Consider the following 7,161-nt stretch of genomic DNA (forward strand, 5'->3'; position numbering starts at 1 on the left):
AAAGGCGATGCGCGGCGTCCCGGAGTCGATCCGGGCCGACGGGACTTGTAAAAATTTCGGTCCGAGTCGACCGAAAGGCGATGCGCGGCGTCCCGGAGTCGATCCGGGCCGACGGGACTTGTAAAAATTTCGGTCCGAGTCGACCGAAAGGCGATGCGCGGCGTCCCGGAGTCGATCCGGGCCGACGGGACTTGTAAAAATTTCGGTCCGAGTCGACCGAAAGGCGATGCGCGGCGTCCCGGAGTCGATCCGGGCCGACGGGACTTGTAAAAATTTCGGTCCGAGTCGACCGAAAGGCGATGCGCGGCGTTCCGGAGTCGATCCGGGCCGACGGGACTTGTAAAAATTTCGGTCCGAGTCGACCGAAAGGCGATGCGCGGCGTCCCGGAGTCGATCCGGGCCGACGGGACTTGTAAAAATTTCGGTCCGAGTCGACCGAAAGGCGATGCGCGGCGTCTTGGAGACTATACGGGCCGACGGGACTCGATGAAGTTTCGTTCCGAGTCGACCGAAAGGCGATGCGCGGCGTCCCGGAGTCGATCCGGGCCGACGGGACTTGTAAAAATTTCGGTCCGAGTCGACCGAAAGGCGATGCGCGGCGTCTTGGAGACTATACGGGCCGACGGGACTCGATGAAGTTTCGTTCCGAGTCGACCGAAAGGCAATGCGCCGCGTCCCGGGGCCGATGGGTCGACGGCGGACGGACCGACCCCCGGTGCGGCGCGACGGGACACTTGTGAAAATTTCGGTCCGAGTCGACCGAGAGGCGACGCGCGGCGACGCGCGGCCTCCCCGAGTCGATCCGGGCCGACGGAACTTGTAAAAATTTCGGTCCGAGTCGACCGAAAGGCGATGCGCGGCGTCCCGGAGTCGATCCGGGCCGACGGGACTTGTAAAAATTACGGTCCGAGTCGACCGAAAGGCGATGCGCGGCGTCCCGGAGTCGATCCGGGCCGACGGGACTTGTAAAAATTTCGGTCCGAGTCGACCGAAAGGCGATGCGCGGCGTTCCGGAGTCGATCCGGGCCGACGGGACTTGTAAAAATTTCGGTCCGAGTCGACCGAAAGGCGATGCGCGGCGTCCCGGAGTCGATCCGGGCCGACGGGACTTGTAAAAATTTCGGTCCGAGTCGACCGAAAGGCGATGCGCGGCGTCCCGGAGTCGATCCGGGCCGACGGGACTTGTAAAAATTTCGGTCCGAGCCGACCGAAAGGCGATGCGCGGCGTCCCGGAGTCGATCCGGGCCGACGGGACTTGTAAAAATTTCGGTCCGAGTCGACCGAAAGGCGATGCGCGGCGTCCCGGAGTCGATCCGGGCCGACGGGACTTGTAAAAATTACGGTCCGAGTCGACCGAAAGGCGATGCGCGGCGTCCCGGAGTCGATCCGGGCCGACGGGACTTGTAAAAATTTCGGTCCGAGTCGACCGAAAGGCGATGCGCGGCGTCCCGGAGTCGATCCGGGCCGACGGGACTTGTAAAAATTACGGTCCGAGTCGACCGAAAGGCGATGCGCGGCGTCCCGGAGTCGATCCGGGCCGACGGGACTTGTAAAAATTTCGGTCCGAGTCGACCGAAAGGCGATGCGCGGCGTCCCGGAGTCGATCCGGGCCGACGGGACTTGTAAAAATTTCGGTCCGAGTCGACCGAAAGGCGATGCGCGGCGTCCCGGAGTCGATCCGGGCCGACGGGACTTGTAAAAATTTCGGTCCGAGTCGACCGAAAGGCGATGCGCGGCGTCCCGGAGTCGATCCGGGCCGACGGGACTTGTAAAAATTTCGGTCCGAGTCGACCGAAAGGCGATGCGCGGCGTTCCGGAGTCGATCCGGGCCGACGGGACTTGTAAAAATTTCGGTCCGAGTCGACCGAAAGGCGATGCGCGGCGTCCCGGAGTCGATCCGGGCCGACGGGACTTGTAAAAATTTCGGTCCGAGTCGACCGAAAGGCGATGCGCGGCGTCTTGGAGACTATACGGGCCGACGGGACTCGATGAAGTTTCGTTCCGAGTCGACCGAAAGGCGATGCGCGGCGTCCCGGAGTCGATCCGGGCCGACGGGACTTGTAAAAATTTCGGTCCGAGTCGACCGAAAGGCGATGCGCGGCGTCTTGGAGACTATACGGGCCGACGGGACTCGATGAAGTTTCGTTCCGAGTCGACCGAAAGGCAATGCGCCGCGTCCCGGGGCCGATGGGTCGACGGCGGACGGACCGACCCCCGGTGCGGCGCGACGGGACACTTGTGAAAATTTCGGTCCGAGTCGACCGAGAGGCGACGCGCGGCGACGCGCGGCCTCCCCGAGTCGATCCGGGCCGACGGAACTTGTAAAAATTTCGGTCCGAGTCGACCGAAAGGCGATGCGCGGCGTCCCGGAGTCGATCCGGGCCGACGGGACTTGTAAAAATTACGGTCCGAGTCGACCGAAAGGCGATGCGCGGCGTCCCGGAGTCGATCCGGGCCGACGGGACTTGTAAAAATTTCGGTCCGAGTCGACCGAAAGGCGATGCGCGGCGTTCCGGAGTCGATCCGGGCCGACGGGACTTGTAAAAATTTCGGTCCGAGTCGACCGAAAGGCGATGCGCGGCGTCCCGGAGTCGATCCGGGCCGACGGGACTTGTAAAAATTTCGGTCCGAGTCGACCGAAAGGCGATGCGCGGCGTCCCGGAGTCGATCCGGGCCGACGGGACTTGTAAAAATTTCGGTCCGAGCCGACCGAAAGGCGATGCGCGGCGTCCCGGAGTCGATCCGGGCCGACGGGACTTGTAAAAATTTCGGTCCGAGTCGACCGAAAGGCGATGCGCGGCGTCCCGGAGTCGATCCGGGCCGACGGGACTTGTAAAAATTACGGTCCGAGTCGACCGAAAGGCGATGCGCGGCGTCCCGGAGTCGATCCGGGCCGACGGGACTTGTAAAAATTTCGGTCCGAGTCGACCGAAAGGCGATGCGCGGCGTCCCGGAGTCGATCCGGGCCGACGGGACTTGTAAAAATTACGGTCCGAGTCGACCGAAAGGCGATGCGCGGCGTCCCGGAGTCGATCCGGGCCGACGGGACTTGTAAAAATTTCGGTCCGAGTCGACCGAAAGGCGATGCGCGGCGTCCCGGAGTCGATCCGGGCCGACGGGACTTGTAAAAATTTCGGTCCGAGTCGACCGAAAGGCGATGCGCGGCGTCCCGGAGTCGATCCGGGCCGACGGGACTTGTAAAAATTTCGGTCCGAGTCGACCGAAAGGCGATGCGCGGCGTCCCGGAGTCGATCCGGGCCGACGGGACTTGTAAAAATTTCGGTCCGAGTCGACCGAAAGGCGATGCGCGGCGTTCCGGAGTCGATCCGGGCCGACGGGACTTGTAAAAATTTCGGTCCGAGTCGACCGAAAGGCGATGCGCGGCGTCCCGGAGTCGATCCGGGCCGACGGGACTTGTAAAAATTTCGGTCCGAGTCGACCGAAAGGCGATGCGCGGCGTCTTGGAGACTATACGGGCCGACGGGACTCGATGAAGTTTCGTTCCGAGTCGACCGAAAGGCGATGCGCGGCGTCCCGGAGTCGATCCGGGCCGACGGGACTTGTAAAAATTTCGGTCCGAGTCGACCGAAAGGCGATGCGCGGCGTCTTGGAGACTATACGGGCCGACGGGACTCGATGAAGTTTCGTTCCGAGTCGACCGAAAGGCAATGCGCCGCGTCCCGGGGCCGATGGGTCGACGGCGGACGGACCGACCCCCGGTGCGGCGCGACGGGACACTTGTGAAAATTTCGGTCCGAGTCGACCGAGAGGCGACGCGCGGCGACGCGCGGCCTCCCCGAGTCGATCCGGGCCGACGGAACTTGTAAAAATTTCGGTCCGAGTCGACCGAAAGGCGATGCGCGGCGTCCCGGAGTCGATCCGGGCCGACGGGACTTGTAAAAATTACGGTCCGAGTCGACCGAAAGGCGATGCGCGGCGTCCCGGAGTCGATCCGGGCCGACGGGACTTGTAAAAATTTCGGTCCGAGTCGACCGAAAGGCGATGCGCGGCGTTCCGGAGTCGATCCGGGCCGACGGGACTTGTAAAAATTTCGGTCCGAGTCGACCGAAAGGCGATGCGCGGCGTCCCGGAGTCGATCCGGGCCGACGGGACTTGTAAAAATTTCGGTCCGAGTCGACCGAAAGGCGATGCGCGGCGTCCCGGAGTCGATCCGGGCCGACGGGACTTGTAAAAATTTCGGTCCGAGCCGACCGAAAGGCGATGCGCGGCGTCCCGGAGTCGATCCGGGCCGACGGGACTTGTAAAAATTTCGGTCCGAGTCGACCGAAAGGCGATGCGCGGCGTCCCGGAGTCGATCCGGGCCGACGGGACTTGTAAAAATTACGGTCCGAGTCGACCGAAAGGCGATGCGCGGCGTCCCGGAGTCGATCCGGGCCGACGGGACTTGTAAAAATTTCGGTCCGAGTCGACCGAAAGGCGATGCGCGGCGTCCCGGAGTCGATCCGGGCCGACGGGACTTGTAAAAATTACGGTCCGAGTCGACCGAAAGGCGATGCGCGGCGTCCCGGAGTCGATCCGGGCCGACGGGACTTGTAAAAATTTCGGTCCGAGTCGACCGAAAGGCGATGCGCGGCGTCCCGGAGTCGATCCGGGCCGACGGGACTTGTAAAAATTTCGGTCCGAGTCGACCGAAAGGCGATGCGCGGCGTCCCGGAGTCGATCCGGGCCGACGGGACTTGTAAAAATTTCGGTCCGAGTCGACCGAAAGGCGATGCGCGGCGTCCCGGAGTCGATCCGGGCCGACGGGACTTGTAAAAATTTCGGTCCGAGTCGACCGAAAGGCGATGCGCGGCGTTCCGGAGTCGATCCGGGCCGACGGGACTTGTAAAAATTTCGGTCCGAGTCGACCGAAAGGCGATGCGCGGCGTCCCGGAGTCGATCCGGGCCGACGGGACTTGTAAAAATTTCGGTCCGAGTCGACCGAAAGGCGATGCGCGGCGTCTTGGAGACTATACGGGCCGACGGGACTCGATGAAGTTTCGTTCCGAGTCGACCGAAAGGCGATGCGCGGCGTCCCGGAGTCGATCCGGGCCGACGGGACTTGTAAAAATTTCGGTCCGAGTCGACCGAAAGGCGATGCGCGGCGTCTTGGAGACTATACGGGCCGACGGGACTCGATGAAGTTTCGTTCCGAGTCGACCGAAAGGCAATGCGCCGCGTCCCGGGGCCGATGGGTCGACGGCGGACGGACCGACCCCCGGTGCGGCGCGACGGGACACTTGTGAAAATTTCGGTCCGAGTCGACCGAGAGGCGACGCGCGGCGACGCGCGGCCTCCCCGAGTCGATCCGGGCCGACGGAACTTGTAAAAATTTCGGTCCGAGTCGACCGAAAGGCGATGCGCGGCGTCCCGGAGTCGATCCGGGCCGACGGGACTTGTAAAAATTACGGTCCGAGTCGACCGAAAGGCGATGCGCGGCGTCCCGGAGTCGATCCGGGCCGACGGGACTTGTAAAAATTTCGGTCCGAGTCGACCGAAAGGCGATGCGCGGCGTTCCGGAGTCGATCCGGGCCGACGGGACTTGTAAAAATTTCGGTCCGAGTCGACCGAAAGGCGATGCGCGGCGTCCCGGAGTCGATCCGGGCCGACGGGACTTGTAAAAATTTCGGTCCGAGTCGACCGAAAGGCGATGCGCGGCGTCCCGGAGTCGATCCGGGCCGACGGGACTTGTAAAAATTTCGGTCCGAGCCGACCGAAAGGCGATGCGCGGCGTCCCGGAGTCGATCCGGGCCGACGGGACTTGTAAAAATTTCGGTCCGAGTCGACCGAAAGGCGATGCGCGGCGTCCCGGAGTCGATCCGGGCCGACGGGACTTGTAAAAATTACGGTCCGAGTCGACCGAAAGGCGATGCGCGGCGTCCCGGAGTCGATCCGGGCCGACGGGACTTGTAAAAATTTCGGTCCGAGTCGACCGAAAGGCGATGCGCGGCGTCCCGGAGTCGATCCGGGCCGACGGGACTTGTAAAAATTTCGGTCCGAGCCGACCGAAAGGCGATGCGCGGCGTCCCGGAGTCGATCCGGGCCGACGGGACTTGTAAAAATTTCGGTCCGAGTCGACCGAAAGGCGATGCGCGGCGTCCCGGAGTCGATCCGGGCCGACGGGACTTGTAAAAATTACGGTCCGAGTCGACCGAAAGGCGATGCGCGGCGTCCCGGAGTCGATCCGGGCCGACGGGACTTGTAAAAATTTCGGTCCGAGTCGACCGAAAGGCGATGCGCGGCGTTCCGGAGTCGATCCGGGCCGACGGGACTTGTAAAAATTTCGGTCCGAGTCGACCGAAAGGCGATGCGCGGCGTCCCGGAGTCGATCCGGGCCGACGGGACTTGTAAAAATTACGGTCCGAGTCGACCGAAAGGCGATGCGCGGCGTCCCGGAGTCGATCCGGGCCGACGGGACTTGTAAAAATTTCGGTCCGAGTCGACCGAAAGGCGATGCGCGGCGTCCCGGAGTCGATCCGGGCCGACGGGACTTGTAAAAATTACGGTCCGAGTCGACCGAAAGGCGATGCGCGGCGTCCCGGAGTCGATCCGGGCCGACGGGACTTGTAAAAATTTCGGTCCGAGTCGACCGAAAGGCGATGCGCGGCGTTCCGGAGTCGATCCGGGCCGACGGGACTTGTAAAAATTTCGGTCCGAGTCGACCGAAAGGCGATGCGCGGCGTCCCGTAGTCGATCCGGGCCGGGAGCCTGTCGGAACATCGTCAAACGAGCCTCGGTTAATTTCGACAAAGTTCCCGGAGTTCAAAATTTTTTCGATAGCCCGCGGAGGTTTCGCCCCGTAAGCCGACCGTGCTACCACCGTACCGGCGCCGACGTCCTAGCGGCCAGGCTCCTACTAGTAAGAGGAGCGAGTCGGTCGGGCCGGTCTCCCGTCGTCCGCCTGCTACGCCGTACCGGTACGTGCTCGAGCACGATACGTACGTCGGCGTAGACCAGGAGCGGGCGTTCGCGGACCGTTCCGTGCCTCGTACCAAAGAAACTACGCGACTCGCGTTGTTTCATCTATCGTCACTGCATTACCGCGGGTCGGTGTCTCAGACCGAATGGCCCTTGACGCGGTACCAAGAAGTTCGGCTCTCCGTGAAACACGGAAGGCTGAACGCTCCAACGCACGCGTCAACTCGCTTCTTTCCGAGCGTA

Source organism: Neodiprion virginianus, unplaced genomic scaffold (genome assembly GCF_021901495.1).
Source record: "Neodiprion virginianus isolate iyNeoVirg1 unplaced genomic scaffold, iyNeoVirg1.1 ptg000023l, whole genome shotgun sequence".
Taxonomy (NCBI): domain Eukaryota; kingdom Metazoa; phylum Arthropoda; class Insecta; order Hymenoptera; family Diprionidae; genus Neodiprion; species Neodiprion virginianus.